The sequence below is a fragment of the Nuphar pumila genome, unplaced genomic scaffold (assembly GCF_984573655.1).
Source record: "Nuphar pumila unplaced genomic scaffold, dmNupPumi1.hap1.1 HAP1_SCAFFOLD_121, whole genome shotgun sequence".
Taxonomy (NCBI): domain Eukaryota; kingdom Viridiplantae; phylum Streptophyta; class Magnoliopsida; order Nymphaeales; family Nymphaeaceae; genus Nuphar; species Nuphar pumila.
Genome location: NW_028323181.1, coordinates 104,830 through 121,725, shown reverse-complemented (window position 1 = coordinate 121,725; position 16,896 = coordinate 104,830). Strand labels below are relative to the sequence as shown.

At 55.6% G+C, this 16,896-nt stretch overlaps 1 non-coding gene across 1 annotated transcript; it reads right to left on the bottom strand.

The window, feature by feature from the left end:
• Positions 1 to 14,735: 14,735 nt before the first annotated feature.
• Positions 14,736 to 14,806, bottom strand: TRNAG-GCC (transfer RNA glycine (anticodon GCC)). Its single transcript has one exon. It is a non-coding gene; the product is annotated as a tRNA-Gly (tRNA).
• Positions 14,807 to 16,896: the final 2,090 nt, after the last annotated feature.

Genomic DNA, 16,896 nt, shown 5'->3' with positions numbered 1-16,896 from the left:
GGAGGAGTCGCAGCAGACGGATTGTACCAACGCAACGAGCGAGACCCGGCGAGAGAGCGCCCGGCGGTGTCCAAGCAGACAGCAGCCAGCAGAGATCCACGGGACAAGCAGGCGCGCAAAGCTCGCGGCAAACTGCTCAAGGTGGGCATGCGAGACTATGTAGCCCAGTTTATGCAGGGCCACACGGCACCACCGCAGGACTTGGAGGATTTGTTGAATGACACTGAGTCGGACTCGGAACCAGATGTAACTGACCGCCGTTATTCGCAAATGCACTTTGTTGCGCACGAGTATGCCCCACCCATGCCAGTGGAAGTACCAACAGCTGAATACGAAGCCGAGCCCCCACGGCAAGAGCCAGCAACTCCCAACCCCACCGCTGAACAAATTCCCACAACCACCACGCGGTCGCCAAAAACCTTCCAAGGTACCACGGCAGAACTAAAAAAGACACTGCTCAAATACAAGAGGACGCTAGCCACACAAACAGGCAACTGAGAGACGCCAAATGGCGACTGCGCAAAGAGCCAAGCCCAGACGCGCAGACGGCGGTGGACACGCGACAGAACCACTGCCGCGAGGTCACAAACTACATCCGCTGGCTCAATGAGCAATATGACCAGCGGGGGGGGGATCCCGACACCAGCACCAGCGAATCCTCCGGGGAAAGGCCATACAACCGAGAGGCCCGCTGTTTTCGAGCTCATCGGACAGCGCGGACGAGACAATCCCCCAAACAGATCCGACACAGCCTGTCGCGGAAGCCGACGAGCACCGCAAGGATCTGTTGCGAACACTGCAACGCAAAACCCATGAGCGCACGCGCTTACGACGGAAAGCCATACGGTTTGTCTGCATGAAAAGCACACCCCACCACGCACCCAAACCCCCGTCAACAGACAAACCAGCCGCCACAACCGTCACGCCCAAAGAGAGCATAACGCAGCAAATGCGGAAATGGCTCCGAGCCAGGTGGCCAGGGCACAAGGCACACGAGGTCCCTCCCCCACAAGGGGTGCAAACAGACCCCACGGCAGAAACTCGCAGACGTCGGATACACAAGGCGTGGGCCAACGCCCTCACGCCGGGTAGAACGTACGCATGGCGAGGTCTGTCCATTCCGTACAAGATATGGAAGGGCACGGAGCGGAAGGCCATCCGGTGGTGGCTGGAGACGCGCAAGGCTGCCGAGGCCGCAACGCCAGGTCCTGTAGGCGAAGCAATGGAGGATGACGAGGCCCCGGGCACAACAACACCGGAAACGGTACTGCGAATGGGCCAAGAGGAAGAGGCGGTGGCCAGGAACCCACGGTCGCATAGCGCACCCACGCGGACGGCCCAACGGGACATGCCGCCGGTAGTAGCCTCCATCCAGGGACCCACCGGAGAGCAGAGATAGAGTCCAACATGCAACGTATGGTGAGCCAACTGCGGGGCATACAGGACCTGCTCAGCATGGGAGACCCACCCACGCGGGGAACGCAGACGGGGCCAACCCAAACCCCCTATGCGGCAGCCCCCCTGCCTCACCTGGGACCAATGTACGGGCCGACCACCCCACACCCAGCACATGGACACCCAGGAGCACTACCACCACCTTCCGCATTCACACCACTCCAGCTGCAACCATGGGGCCCAGCATACAATCACGCCACGACACCAACCACCCCACCCTGGCCACACCCGCAAGCGACAGGGAGCGCACCCATCGGATGCCCCTTTGCCGCCCCCATCCGTCCACCAGGAGGCAATCCCATGGGCTCGCAACCTTCCTTGTGGGAGAAGGAGTCACTCAAGGGCACCATACGCAAAACGTATGACCCTACCAAAGCGGTCGCCGTTTCTGGCAAGGACAAAACCATTGTCACGCCGGACCTCCACGAATTCCTCCAGTATATTCACCTCCATGGGAGCCAAGTCAATTATGACGAGGAACGTATGGTGCGGGTGCTGATAGCCAGCTGCGAGGCCAGCATCCAGACGCGACTACACAACCACATGCGGACGTGGCACAGCACCGGGGGTGCACCCATGGGAACACCCATTGGCCAATGGGAGTGGGCCGTGAACCTGCTCCGAGCCCAAAACACTCGCACGGCGCCGTCCACGAGCGAGATCAGGGAACGTATCGCACGGCTCAGGGTCGACCACAACATGGACTTCCACCAATTCGTCAACGAGTTCCATACGCAGCGGGACAAGCTGCGAGAACTCGACGGAGCCGATGAATACAGCAAGGGCTCCATGGTACGGGACTACTGCCTCCCCCGGTTACCAGAGGAGATAAGCAGACAATGGAAACTATCCTACCTGCACCTCAGCACGGATCCACACATCGCGGAAAGCAGCTGGTGGCAGTCGATTACGGGAGTAGCGAACGCGATTGGCAGGCCACGAGGAGCACACTTCAACGTGATGGCGGAAGACAGACCCAGGGAACTGCCACAGCCAAGGGCATGCTCAGTCTGCGGGACACAACACACACACCGCCCCAGTGCCCACACTCCACATGCCTTAACTGCGGGGAACACGGACACTGGGCAGCAGCGTGCCCTTGGCTGTGGCATCTCGCCGTACACCATCGCGAGGAACATCACGCGAGCGATCCATGGAACGCGGACGAAGGAGCGCGTCGCGCGAACGGGAATGGCCACGCCGGAACCCTGTAGATGAGGACAGGCGCAGGTACCAAACCCGACTCGACTCCCGCTCGCGGGAGGACGAACAGCGCAGAGAGGGTAGACGCGACGAGCTGCAAAGAGGGGAAGACAGACGCGCGGACCACAGCAGATACGGTCGCTCCGATCGTAGGGCACCCTCCGAGGACCGTTATCGAAGGGCGTACTCCGAAGAACGCCAGCGCTCGCCACCTCTCGGAGACGAGCCCCGCTCGACGGATAGAGACGCCATAGGCCAACGCACGAGCCACTATGCACAGGAGGCGCGCCAGGTTCACGACAGCCGCGACGTCCGAACCCATAACGCGGGCAACACACCCAAGCACGCCACCTTCGCACAGCTGTCAACCCCAGAGCCTGACACAGCCAGCCCAGGCAGGGTGTTCATGGCCAACCCATGAGGGTGCGGGGGGCTGGCAAGCGAAAACCGCGCTATACGGAGCGAACACTGGACAGCGCTGGGTGACATCAGGAAAGGCATCAATGTGGAGGCATACGCCACAACGGGCGAACCCCTGTGCCAACAACGTTATGCTGCGAGGGACTTCCTGAACACCGACCTGGCCAGCCATGGCCCGCCAGCCCCGAGCCCTAGAGTCATATGGTGCCAGGCCCCCTTCAAGGAGGCCGCTCCGTACATCAGCCACACGGAGCAGCAAGTCATGCAGTGCCCAAACAGCATTGGATACGCCCTCTTCCCGGAATGGACGAACAGCGAGGCACATGTCCAGTTGAAGGGATGGGAACGCATCCACACGTTCCGACTGGCACGCTACTCTTCGAGGCGGAGGCTCCAACCCGACCCAACAAACCCCAACACGGGCGCAACAGAGCATGCAGAGTACCGTGGCCAGTCCACGTCTACCGCATCACGCACGCGGAGCTGCAAAACCCAACGCCCGCGGCAGCGCTGCAACAGAGCTCACCGGCACACAGCCACCCGTTATATCTTCAAGGCCAAAGCACACCGACGAACCAACCTTCGTATCCGCACGGGAGCACACTATACGCTGCTCACGGAGGAACAAACGAAGGCACTCACGGCCGATCCAGCACGTCTGGAGGACATACTGGTCCTAGGAGACACGGGTGCCACACACTCGCTCGTGCCGTTCCGCGTAGTGCAGCAGCTGGGGCTGCAAGTGGACACAAACCGCGGAGGAGCAGTGATACTGGGCGACAACAGCAGCGGAGTTCCCATCCGAGGCGAGTGCAGGGTTCCAATCACCATAGGCACGTACGCGTGCGAGGTCCCAGCACTGGTCATCGATGTTAACTGGGACTCAGCACAGCACCTGGTGTTGGGCAGCAACTGGATAGAGGAGCACCACGTGATGCTGGGAGCGGGAGCGGGCAAGGGACCTCAGATGGACATCAGGGGACGCAGCGGACGCGAGAAACACACCGTGTACGCGAGAAAACCTGCGAAAACCGAACCCTTGGGAACCCCAAGCCCATTCTCGACTCTCTCATCACATCAGCGCCACACTTTGCGCAAATGCTGGAGCAGGGACAGTACCAGGAATCACCTGGAGCGCCTTGGATCGCAGTGGACTTTCGCTTCGAGAATGGCGAAGCGATAATACAGTTCCCAGACGAACCAGCCACGAGGATAACGGACTTGTTGGACGGAGACGAGTTGTTGCAATACAGCCTCCTCCATACTCAGCTCCATGCCTCAACCACTACCACCACCCCTGTCACCAACACGGCGCATGAGAAGTACCACGTCCAGGACCTTCTGAAGGACACCCCCGCGGGCATCACCTCAGCCACGCTGCGGAAGTGGAAAGAGAAATTCCATACTGTCTTTCAGGACGACCTGCCGGACAGAGCGATGTCAGACCACATCGAGGCGCGCCCGGAGACCATCCACTCCATCCCGCTACTTCCGAATGCTAAACCAGTGTTCCGCCGACAATGGCGCCTCTCCCCTGCGGAGAGGGCGGAAGTGACCAAGCAACTCCGCTACCACATCAGCAAGGGCTTGGTGCAGCCCTCATCCTCACCCTGGGATGCACCCATCCTATTCACACCCAAGCCAGATGGGACGTTGAGGATGTGCATTGACTACAGGGGCTTGAATGCGGTCACGGAAAGGGACGTTTACCCGTTACCCAGAGCGGAAGACCTTTACGCAAATGTGAAGGGCAAAACTGTCTTCAGTAGCCTTGACTTGCTCAAGGGATAATGGCAGATCGGCATCCAACCGAAAGACAGGCACCTCACAGCCTTTACAACCCCGGAAGGGCTGTTCGAGTACAAAGTTCTGCCCATGGGCCTCACCAATGCGCCAGCTACCTTTCAAAGGATGATGACCAACATCTTCGGAGATCTGATCGAACAGGGAACCGTCATGGTGTACCTGGACGATATCCTGGTGATGACCAACTCAGTGGAGGAGCACGACCAGGTCATGCAGGCCGTCCTGCAACGCTTGGCCGACAAGTCCCTGTCGGTACGGTTCGACAAATGCAAGTTCGGCATGACGGAACTCAAATTCCTCGGCTTCATCATCAGCGGCGATTCCGTCCGCACGGACCCCAAGAAGACCCAAGCGGTTCGCGACTGGCCCGTGCCAACCACAGCGACTGCGCTCAGGGGATTCTTGGGTCTCGCCAACTACTTCCGGAGATTCATCGAGGGTTACGCCGTGATGGCAGCGCCCCTCACCGCGCTCACAGGTGGCAAAAAGCACTCGCAGATCACGCTATCCGCTAAACAGCTGGAAGCGTTCCAGGCCATCAAAACGGCGCTCATCTCCCCGCCAGTCTTAGCGGTGGAAGACCCCAAACACCCATACGAGGTCATCACGGACGCTTCATGTGAAGGCATCGGAGCGGTATTGATTCAACGGGACGACAACGGTCACCCCAGGGTCATCGCATACGAGTCCAAAGCGTTCACCACGAAGCGCGCCAACATCGAGGCGAGACTCACCACAGCGACTCAACTGCCACAGCCAAACGGCAGCATTCGCTTGGATCAGGCAGCGCTAGAGGATGCGTCGGGCAAGCAGGAACTCACAGCGCTCATCCACGCTCTGAAGGTATGGCGGTGTTACCTGGAAGGAGCGGAGTTCACCGTGTACGTCGACCACAACCCCCTCACGTACCTGCTGAAGAAGACCAACCTCAATCGATGGCAGGTCCGGATTCTGGAGGTACTTGCCATGTTCCCTGGCATGAAGATCCAGCACATTCCGGGGAAAACCAACATCGCGGACGGCCTCAGTCGTATCCATCACTGCCTCCGCCAGATACACGACGGCCCGCCAGCACCCCTAGTAGACCAACCCACCACAGCGCTGGCAGCGATCCTCCACTGCACACAGCGTACGGGCCAGGACCTGGTCTTCCCGAGACTACATAAGTCGGACGCTTACCCAACCAGACGCCAGCCCACGGCGTTCGCAGACGCAGTAGCACACCTCCACAGCGTGTACGGGCCAGCACTTTTCTACCAAGCAAACATTACACGCGCCCAGGCACGCAAGACACGAGCCGGAAACAACGCACAGCCGCCTCCACCCCCACAGCCAGCTACACCTCCTCTCACCCAGCCCCATGAGCAACCCACGCTGCTGCCCACGGCAACACCACCACTCACAGTCACGGCTGATGACTTGCTCATGGAAGATGAGGAGGATGAGGAAGCCACACCGGGGAAAGCAGCGGAGCTGGTAAGCGGCACCGCAGGGGTACAGCTGGGCCACAGGCTTGCTGCAACAATGCGTTGACGGCTACACTAGGATCCAGCAATGGCACAGCTCATCAGACCCAGCTCAAGCAACCGCACTCCCCACGGCCTGGACACAGTCACGGGGACTATGGTTCCGCAAGGGGCGCTCTGGTGATCCCGAAGGAGAATGATATCCGCGAGGAGTGCATCAGCCAATACCACGACCCCCCGGAGGCCGGCCACCAAGGCGCACTTAAGACCAGAAGAGCGGTCGAACGCTTCTACTGGTGGCCCACCCTAGAGGAGGACGTCAGACGCTACGTGGAAACCTGCGACTCATGCCAACGTATGAAACCTCTCCGCAGGAGACCAGCAGGACTGCTGCAACCACTGCCTATTCAGCCGAGCGACTCAAACACTGGGGTCATCGACTTTGCAGTCGCACTGCCGCGAACACCAGACGACAAGGACTCTGTCCTCGTCATGGTCGACAGGAAAACGCGGTACACGCTGCTACGGGCCTGCCCAACCCATTGCCCAGCGCAAACGGCAGCGGACATCCTGCTGGAGGCAACCTCTACTTTCGGCAAGCCATACTCGGTCATATGCGACCCGGACAGCCGTTTCAAGAACAAGACGGGGCCTTTCCACAGCACGCTCGCAATGGTGAACTGCGAAGTCCATGTGGGCACCGTGGATCACCATGAAACGGTGGGACTCGCGGAGCGCACCATCCAAGCTGTCAAGGAGCAGCTGCGGCATTACATCAACGCTACCCAGACCAATTGGGCCACACTCCTCATCGCGCTGCAGAGTGCCCTCAACAATGGCTTCTGCAAGTCGCTGAACACCACACCCAACTATCTGGCCCTGGGCATGCACCCAGACGCACCACGACTGCCCCCCGGCAAGCGGCCACGTCACCACTCTCGCAACGCGCAGAATGGCTACGCATCGAAGCGGAAGCGACGGCACGCTTGGAAAAGGCACGCCAAGCCATGCTCATCGCAGCCAACGCGAAGCGACGGGACGAGTCGTTCCAACTTGGGGACCAGGTGCTCCTCAGTACAAAGCATCCATGGTTCCAACACACTGCGGACGGCGTACGGAAACTCATCCCAGCATGGGTGGGACCCTTCAAGGTCCTAGCAGTCCCAAATGCCGTCACCTATCAGCTGGACCTACCAGAAGACATCAAGTGCGCGGATACCTTCTACGTCAGCCTTCTCAAGCGGTACCATCCGGACACCAGAGTCATCCGACCCCCGCCTACGGAGTTCGTCGACGGCTTCGAGGAGTTCGAGGTGGAAGCGATAGTCGGCCACCGCATCCGCAAACTGAGAACGGGCCCACGAGAGGAATACAGAGTCGCCTTCAAGGGCTACGGGCCGCACTACAATCGGTGGCTCCCCCTCCCGAACCTGGAGGGCTGTCACGAAGCCATTGCGGCATACCACGCACGCAGACATGCAGGCATCGGCGAACGCGCAATATCCCAAGGTCGGTATCCTCCATCCAGTAGTCGTCGAGCTCTTGTTTTTTTTATTTCTCTCCGTGTGGTCACCCGCGACCAATGTTGTGATTTTTCGTGGTGTCACCCGCAACCCAGCACTAGTTTTGGGAGCGTGTTAATGAGCGTTCTCAAGACTCGGTTTTGGGGCGTCCTTATGGGCGTTCTCAGAACCAGTGCCTACTCTAGCCTTGAAATAAAAAATATAATGCTTTCCAATTGTGAGGAGCGGAGGCTAGAGAAGTTCTCGGCTGGGTGGCGGTCGTGTACGCCGGGCGGTCGTTGCACACCAACGGTGGCGGTCGTGTACGTTGGTGTAGAACGGGTGCGCGGTGTGAAAAAATCTGCTGACCCCCGAGCGTGTGGGGCGCACCGTTGCAGAGCCCACCTCGGGTACCTCGCGAGTAACGAGCGTAAGATGTCAAGAAGCCGCGCACAGGGTGACTACAGAGACCCCAGCAGGTGCTAGTATCAAGAATGATCAACTTGATACTCCCTCCAAAAACCCATGCTATGCTCAATATGCCATGAGTGCCATGTCCCCTATCCTGTATAACATACCCCGTTGGATTTACCCTACGCAGCTGCGGGTTTGTGTAGGCAAAGCTGCAGCAGGAACCGATGCAACCGCTACCTAGCGGGTCCCCCAGGACAATCTGTCCGCCAACAAGCGCCTCCCAGCCCGCTTCCCACGCATCCTGGCAGTCATCCTACCCACAGGACCCCTTCTGACAGGTGCTTATCCATAATGCCCCGTGTAAGTAACCACGTATATACTATTAGAGCGTTCCGGTTGTCGCGCGTTTATTCTGACGTTAGCTTCGCCCGTCCGTTAGGTTTGTTCGTACGTTAAACCTTGTCGAGCCAAGGTTTATTTTTTGAGGGGGGGATGTTAGGATTGGAGACTGGCCAAGCCAGCCTCAATCTAGGAGTTCAGGCTACAAGCCATATGCACACTGCTATGCAGCATGCATATGCCTTGGACCTCTCGCTAAGGCTATACGCACATGGCTACCGAGCCATGCACGTATACACCTTAGGCAACACTAACGTGTGTACTTGCAGCATCGTTGTCGTGCAAGGTACATCAAGACAACATCCAAGACCTATTCAGAGCCTACACTTCCTTAGGGTTAGGGCCCTTCCCCTAACCCCCATTCCGGGCCTCTACTCAGTAGCCTAGGACGGTTACATCAGGTACCAAGCCTACAGGAGTCTATTGGAGCCTACACCCAAGACCTACACGCATGCGTCTGGCCATGACATAGACCATGGACTCCGTCCTGCGTCGTAGATAGTCTGTGGACTATCTAGTCATGTGCACACAGTACCAACGCGCACAGGTAGCGTAGGGTAGAGTCCCGAAGCCTAGAGGAAGCGTTCCTACAAAGGGACAGTGCTTGGATAGAGTCGGGATCTTGTCATCTTGTCAATACCGATCTCTATCACCTCGCCCAGTGTAGTCTGCCACATTGCCACAGCAAGGCAGCTCATACCTGCCCTATGCTAACGCATCTTGCATAGTGCACTCTTAGCTGTCATACTGACAGCCTAACACCTGCGCCCGCGCCCGCTCCCCGGTAAGAGCGGCGGGTGTAGCCGCCAAGGAGGACAACGTGAAGTCTGTGTCCAGAGCCTCCTGCAGCTGCTGCACGCGGACCAACTGATCCGCGACGCGACAGTGGGTCTCCCGCAGGGCTCGCAGAGTATCCGACAGGATCTCGAGCTGGTGGTGTAGGTCGACCTGAACTGACTGCAGTTTGCGCTGGAGAACTGCTTTGCGCTCTGCGTGCGCTGTGCATTCCTCCACTGACTGTACTGGATCGAAAACTGGATAGCACACACACGTCAGGCCAGTTATCTCCAGGCAAAACTAACTCAGACTGACTAGGTGGGGTCAGCATTCTGCTGAGGGCGTCCGCCACCACATTACGATCACCTTTAATATACAGGATCTCGTACTGAAAGCTCGCGAGGAATTCCATCCATCGGGCTTGACGTCGGTTAAATTTTACTTGCTTACTTAACCACGTCAAAGGCTCATGATCAGTGTGTAGTTTTACATCACTGCCCTCTTAAGTAACAGCGCCACTGTGCGAAGCAATACACCATTGCCAAGAGCTCTTGCTCAGTGGTGGTGTAATTGACTTCTGCTGGAGTGAGCTTACGTGCGACATATGCTACTGGATATGCCACATCGTCTTTGAACTGCACTAGTACACCCCCGATTGCTTTATAGATGCATCACTATATACGTGGAATGGTAATGCGAAATCGGGGTGGAACATCATAGTTGCGTTTCTTAGTAACTGTTTTAGACTGTTCCAGGCTGCTGTACACTCTGCAGTCCACTTAGGGGGAGCTTTCTGCGTGTGTGTGTGTGTGTGTGTGTGTGTGTGTGTGTAACACACACGCGATTTCTGAGTACTTGGGCATGGACCTGTTGAAGTAATTCATAAATCCCAGAAATCTTCGGCATTCTGTGGCTATACTCTCTTCGATAGAGGTAGCCCTGCGCTGATTACTCTCACTTTCAGCTGCAGCCAACTCACTGACTAGCTCAAGTGGTGGCTCCCACTTATCTAGAGCTTTAACTTTAGCAGGATCTGGCAACACCCCCCTCACCTGAAACCAGGTGACCCAAATAATTGAGTTGGGATTGTGCCCACTTGCACTTTGGTAACTGGCAGAACAGGTTGTGCTCCTTCAGAGAGCTCAGGACCTTATCTAGATGTACTGCATGCTCTTGCATGTTACTGGACTTGATGATAATATCATCTAGATATACTAAGCAATAGCCCTTATTGATATGATCCCTCAGGATCGTATTCATAGCTTGTTGGAATATGGCAGGAGCATTACTTAACCCCATGGGCATCACACACCATTGGTACAATCCATACGGTGTGGGGAAGGCAGTTACTGGCTTACTGCTGTCTTCCATTTTCAACTGATAGAACCCACTAGCCAAATCCAAAGCACTGAATACACTGGAGCCATGCAGACTGTCAAGGAGCTTACCTTGATGGGGGATAGGACCTCGATCCTTCTCAGTCCTTTGGTTGAGATGCCTGAAATCAACACAAAACCTCAACTTCCCGTTTGGTTTTGGGGCAAACAGGACTGAAGAACTCCAAGAGGATGAGCTAGGCTCAATCCATCCCTTCTGGATGAATTCTTTTTCGATGAGCTCAATCCTTTCTAACGGAGTTAGCCGATACTGTCTTATGTAAACTGGCTTGGCACCCTCTTTGAGTTCAATCTTGCACTCAAAGCCCTTAGCATGGGTATGTGGTGGAATTTTACCACATAACGTTCCTCCTGGACCACTGTGTTTATCTATAACTTTCCGCACTACTGAAGCCAACTTCTCAGGAGCTGCTGACTTAACTGGTTCTGCACTGTTACTGACTGGACTCTGCTGTGACTGGAGCTCTTCATCCTCCTTGGTGAAGAGCTGAACTTTGAACGCTACTTGAGTTCCTTTTGCAATGTCATGACTCAATTTCTTGAATTGTTTCCAAGAGCCTGGACGTTCCTGGCTCTGAGGGGTCTGACTGCTGGAAAGCATGACTGCAGGTGAGATTTTAGACAACGATAACTTTCTACTGAGGACTGTACGTTGATTCTCTGTACCATTGAATATGGTAATTGTTACCAACTTCTCATGGTACACTATGCCCATACTATACTCCCACATTAGGTCATCGCATATAATGCAGTCATACCCTTGCAGTGCATCCTCTACTACCTGCATACGATAGACAGGGTGCTGGGTACTTAATTTTACTGGAACTAGGGCACATCCCAAGCACTTGGCAGCTCCAGCTATGCCTCCAATCCGATCTGTGGACTGACCAGGCTGCCAAGAGATCCCCACTCTCTGTAGGAACTTTCTACTTATCACTGTGACATTGGCCCCTGAGTCAAACAATGTCCTCACTATTGCCCCACCGATGCGAACATCGAAACTAGCTTTATGGGCATGGGCTACATCAGCCTGTGTGTGGATGAGTGGTGGTACTTGTTGCCTGAAACTCATCACAACAGTATTACTTGGTAGTGCTGCTTGGGGTACTGATTCTGTACGTTGAACAGTCCTTGCTTCTTGCAACCAGGGAGTAAATGCCTTGTCTTTTCTTAATTTCATAGGCATTACTACTTTTAACTCGTAACCTGACTTACGCACTTCTGAGATATGTCTCAATGCAGCATGGGCATCATACAGTTCGTTGCCTGTGATATTTAGGTAGTATCATCTTCTAATGACATCACCCCCAGCCACAAATCTAACTCCTCATCAGAGTAAATAGTTCGAGCGCACCTGGCAGCATTCTCGTTATCCTGCCACTGGTTGCGCGGAGGAGGAGCTGGCAAGACTGGAGGTGGTACTGGAACCTCCGGCTGTAAGCCTTCCTCCCCGCACCGTCAGAGGTCGTTATTCCTGATGTCCCAATACTCCTGCATGTACTCGGCCACTTCTGCGCCGTGGACAGGGTGTCCGTTGAGCGGGCAGGATTTGTACATATGGTCTTCCTGACAGACCACGCACTTCCCCTGACTAACTGATAGCATTGCTGCGTGCTGAGGGGAGGCAGCCCCGCCTTTAATCGGAAATAGGGGGGTGCATACTGGTTGAGGGCCTGTACTGTGCGCTCGACTGTGGACTGAAAGGACGCGCCTAAGGACGCGGGGGTCTGCGGGGGTTGGCGACCACCCGTACTGTGTCGACCTCCCCGTCGACCTCCGCCGCGACCGTTTCCACGGCCGCGGACCACGCGTGCCTCCTCACGGGGTGGCATACTGTTTGCGCAGGGGCGTCGCGTACCGCGCGGCGACTCACTGCTCTGACTGTGGCGACCTGGCAGATCGTATGTAGTACCGTAGGTGAAGTCTGGGTGCAGCTGTTTTAGCTGCTCCGTCTGCTCCTGAGCATAAGGCACTATTAGCCCTGGGTTGATTTCGTACTGTGGTCCTCCCATGACGTTGAAATTAGGGAAGGTGAGGAAGAGGTCCGCTGTTCGTGACAAGGCTTCCATAACCGCTATCTCCAACGACAACAATGTCACCAGCCTCATAAGAATCCTGCACCAATCTCTTCCACGCGGGGATTCCGCGCCCGCGAACTGTCTAACTTATAAACTGGAGAGCTTACTGTCTTTGTGAAGCTCGAGAAGGGCCATTTCGATGGCGGCTGTTGTTGCCTCAGTGTTCGTCAGGAGCAGTGTTGACGACGTATACAAGGCACGCCCGACTGGAGGTAGCAGACTGAACATGGTTCCCACTGTAGCGCTGCTGAGAAGCGCGGGAATCATTGGGATGCCCATCGGTGACTTTACTAGAAACCCCAGTGATGGATCCGCTTCGTCCATTAGTTCATCTGGGAAAACATCGATGGCTGCAAGGAATTTACTTGCTACTGTACTGTTGCCTGGCACTTCTGTGGCCAGGTCCGCAATCCCTTGTAGGTTGCAAGCGTTCCAAAACTGTTGACTGTAGAGGTCTCCTACTCGGGAGCTAAGAGCCTCTTGGTCGGCTGGGTCCTGATATGCAGGAGTACTGATCATGGCCTTAAGGCCGACTGAATACTGTTTTGCATATCGTGCGACTTCTAATACCGCACATACGTGCGCAGCTAAAACTTTACTTATTGCTGCGTCAACCAATGCAAAATTGTGGTCCGACTGGACGGATAGCACCTTATCCGTCAGGAAGGGCGGGCTCATCCTCACTGAAAAACTCGGTCTGCTCAAGAACATCCCTAACACTATTATCAGTCGGACCAAACATACTTTCAAGGCGGCTACGTAGAGCACTCACCTTAATATTCATGTCGCTGCCGGAAAATGCACGCCGCATAGCGGCCTCGGTCTGAGCGTCCGTCGACATGATACTACTGAACTACGGAAACTGGCAAATTGGCCAGATCCCTGCAGAAGAGCCAAAATGTAATGGCAGCACAATACTAGATACAACTTAATGGTTCGGTTTATGCTGATTACACAGACTGAAGATAACCTCAAAAGAGGTAGCAGATTCGCAAGCAAACGATCGCAATTAAAGACCTTCGAGTTACCTCTCAAGCCCCAGATCCGGAAGAAGTCCCGAAAACTGTACTGTACTTTTCTTATATGCGAATCGTCTCTGAGCATCCCCTCTGGGGACCGCACATCCGACCTCAGACCTCAGAAAATCTACTGCACTGATTATCCCTCGAGTGACGTCACTGGTCACTAACTGGTCACTATCGTCAGCTCTCGGGTACTCTTCCGAGAGGGGACTTTACTGCACTGAACTATACTGTGCCCCTCCTGAATATTATCAGGATATTTTACTTAACTGTAGTTATTTATCAGGACTAATCTCATCCTGTCATAACACCAGGGTCATCGCATACGAGTCCAAAGCGTTCACCACGAAGCGCGCCAACATCGAGGCAAGACTCACCACAGCGACTCAACTGCCACAGCCAGACGGCAGCATTCGCTTGGATCAGGCAGCGCTAGAGGATGCGTCGGGCAAACAGGAACTTACAGCGCTCATCCACGCTCTGAAGGTATGGCGGTGTTACCTGGAAGGAGCGGAGTTCACCGTGTACGTCGACCACAACCCCCTCACGTACCTGCTGAAGAAGACCAACCTCAATCGATGGCAGGTCCGGATTCTGGAGGTACTTGCCATGTACCCTGGCATGAAGATCCAGCACATCCCGGGCAAAATCAACATCGCGGACGGCCGAGGGAGACATGGGCGGCAAAAACGCAAATTGTGGGACCAGAGCCCCGCAAAATACCTGGTGTACCATCCGAGGGGGACATGGGCGGTAAAAACGTAAACTGTGGGACCAGCACCCCGCTAAAAAGTAGTGTACTATCCGAGAATCGAACTCGGGTCTCGACCGTGGCAGGGTCGTATTCTACCACTAGACCAATAGTACGCTTGCCAATGATTGGAAGGCTCAGTACGATGTCACTCGAACTAGGATGACAACATTCAGCGTTTGACAATATATGTGCTAATTCATAGATCGAGATACTGCTCAGCAAGGTCCTCTGATGTGACATGTGCACCCTGACAGCGTCCCTGTAATAACCGTCCAGTGTTGGGCCCACAGGCTTTCGGGTGCACCGTCCAACAGAGCCTGGCTCACGGTGCCAAATATGTTGATCAGGCCGTGCATCAGCGCCAATGTAACTGTCGCTTAGAGGCGTCGAATTTGTCAGGGTTCCTCAACCGTGCGGGAACGGCATCTGCAACAGCAGATCACAGCCAGGCAGCCGCCTGGCTGCGTGCATGTTGGTGTGAAGCGCCAACTTCAATTCAGCATCAACCTGGTTTGCAAGTCTCCTCGCTGCACTGTCTGACTTGTCAACCCGTGCGGCAACGCAATACGCTACAGCATAACGCAGCCAGGCGGCTGCCAGGCTGTGTGCACGACCTATAATCATGTGCGCATGGGCACTCTTCTAGCATCAGCCTGCTTTGCAAGTTTACTTTTCGCACTGACCCAGGGTTTTGCTGGTATGCCTCCGCAGAAACGCGGCCAAGACGTGCAAAGGTTGCGCCCACTCATCTTCCTCGTGCAAGCGGGTGCAAAGTCGCCAAGAACACTTCCGCCCTGAGACTCGTGTGACGCAGCTCAGCACTGGGCTGCCCTTGCCAAAGTTGTCTTCGAGCACCTGCCCATGTGCTTGCAGAGACAGCTGACCCCGTGCACACTTCCTGGGACCTCCTGGAGCCAAAATTGAGCTGTAGATTGTCAAACCCCGCTGCAGGGGCGGCAGTTGCGTTCAGTGCTTGCCTGCATCCTAGTGACTGACACATTCATTGAATCAATAAGAACGGCACGCCTGCCACCCTGCCACCAGGCAGGCGTTGAAAAGGGCGACAGCTTGACCAGCATGTCTCGCGCCAAGTGGGTGGCTGCAGCACCCCACAAACTTCAATTGTGATCACGGAGGGCGGTGGAACACCGCACGAATCAGGTGACTATCAAGCTGACGGCGCTGGCAGACAAGACCATGAGTATGATTGACGGACATAACCACACAGGAGGACAGAACACTAGCAGCGGACTAACGTGACAGGCCAAGAGTAACACCGAGGGTGAAAGTGTGGTACAACACAGCCCAACGCAAAGGTAGCAGGACGGGTTTCGACAGGTTGATGTTGCGCGCATTTTCCTGCCATTTGGAGCGCACAAAGCCCTCACAAGCGTAACCGAATTCCACGATGTGCACACGGCGCGAGTCTGTATAACCACGCCAAGTAGGAAGATTCCAGCAAGGAGACCGGGTGCCCCCTTCAAAGATGACGTGGTCAGGACGAAGCGTAACAGCGGAGGAGGGATACCGTACTATATTAGACATTTGGAACTTTTTTTCGGAGCGTGACGTGTCACATTTATTATTTCTCCGACTTCTAGCAGAAATCGCCCAAACGTGACATGTCACATTCATTATTTCTCCGTCAGTAAGGAGATTGAAATCACCAGCGCCGCAGGCGGAAAATTTTGGGAGGTACATTTGTGATGAGCAAGCATTTGCCATTGCAAGAGTTCAGGTGCAATCATGCTCAAATGTATCGTCATACCCCGTGTGCAAGCAAGGTACGGCTATCATCACCCCCATATCGGAGCCCATTAATGGCAATGTTGCAATGTCCTATCCTACACCACTACCGGTACCGCCCAGTTAGCAGGCGTTGACCCGTGAAATTGGACGTTGAAGCCTTGGTCGGGTCATAGCCTGCTGGGTAGTCCCGTGCCTTGCGCCCGGCTTGTGCCCTGCCTTGAGCCACGCCCCGTGCCTTGGCTGTCACACCAAGGGCCTTGGCTTTCGCACAAAGGGCTCCAAGGGCCTTAGCTGGGCCGACAACACTGGCCCGACGGGTGGCGCTTGCTTTGTTTGCAGACGCGAAAACGCGAATGTTCCCAACGTTTGCGATGTGCACGTTGGCGGCGCCCGTTACCGCTACGTTCACGGTCACGGAACCCAGCGAGGGCTTGGCTGCTGCAGTCTTGTTGGC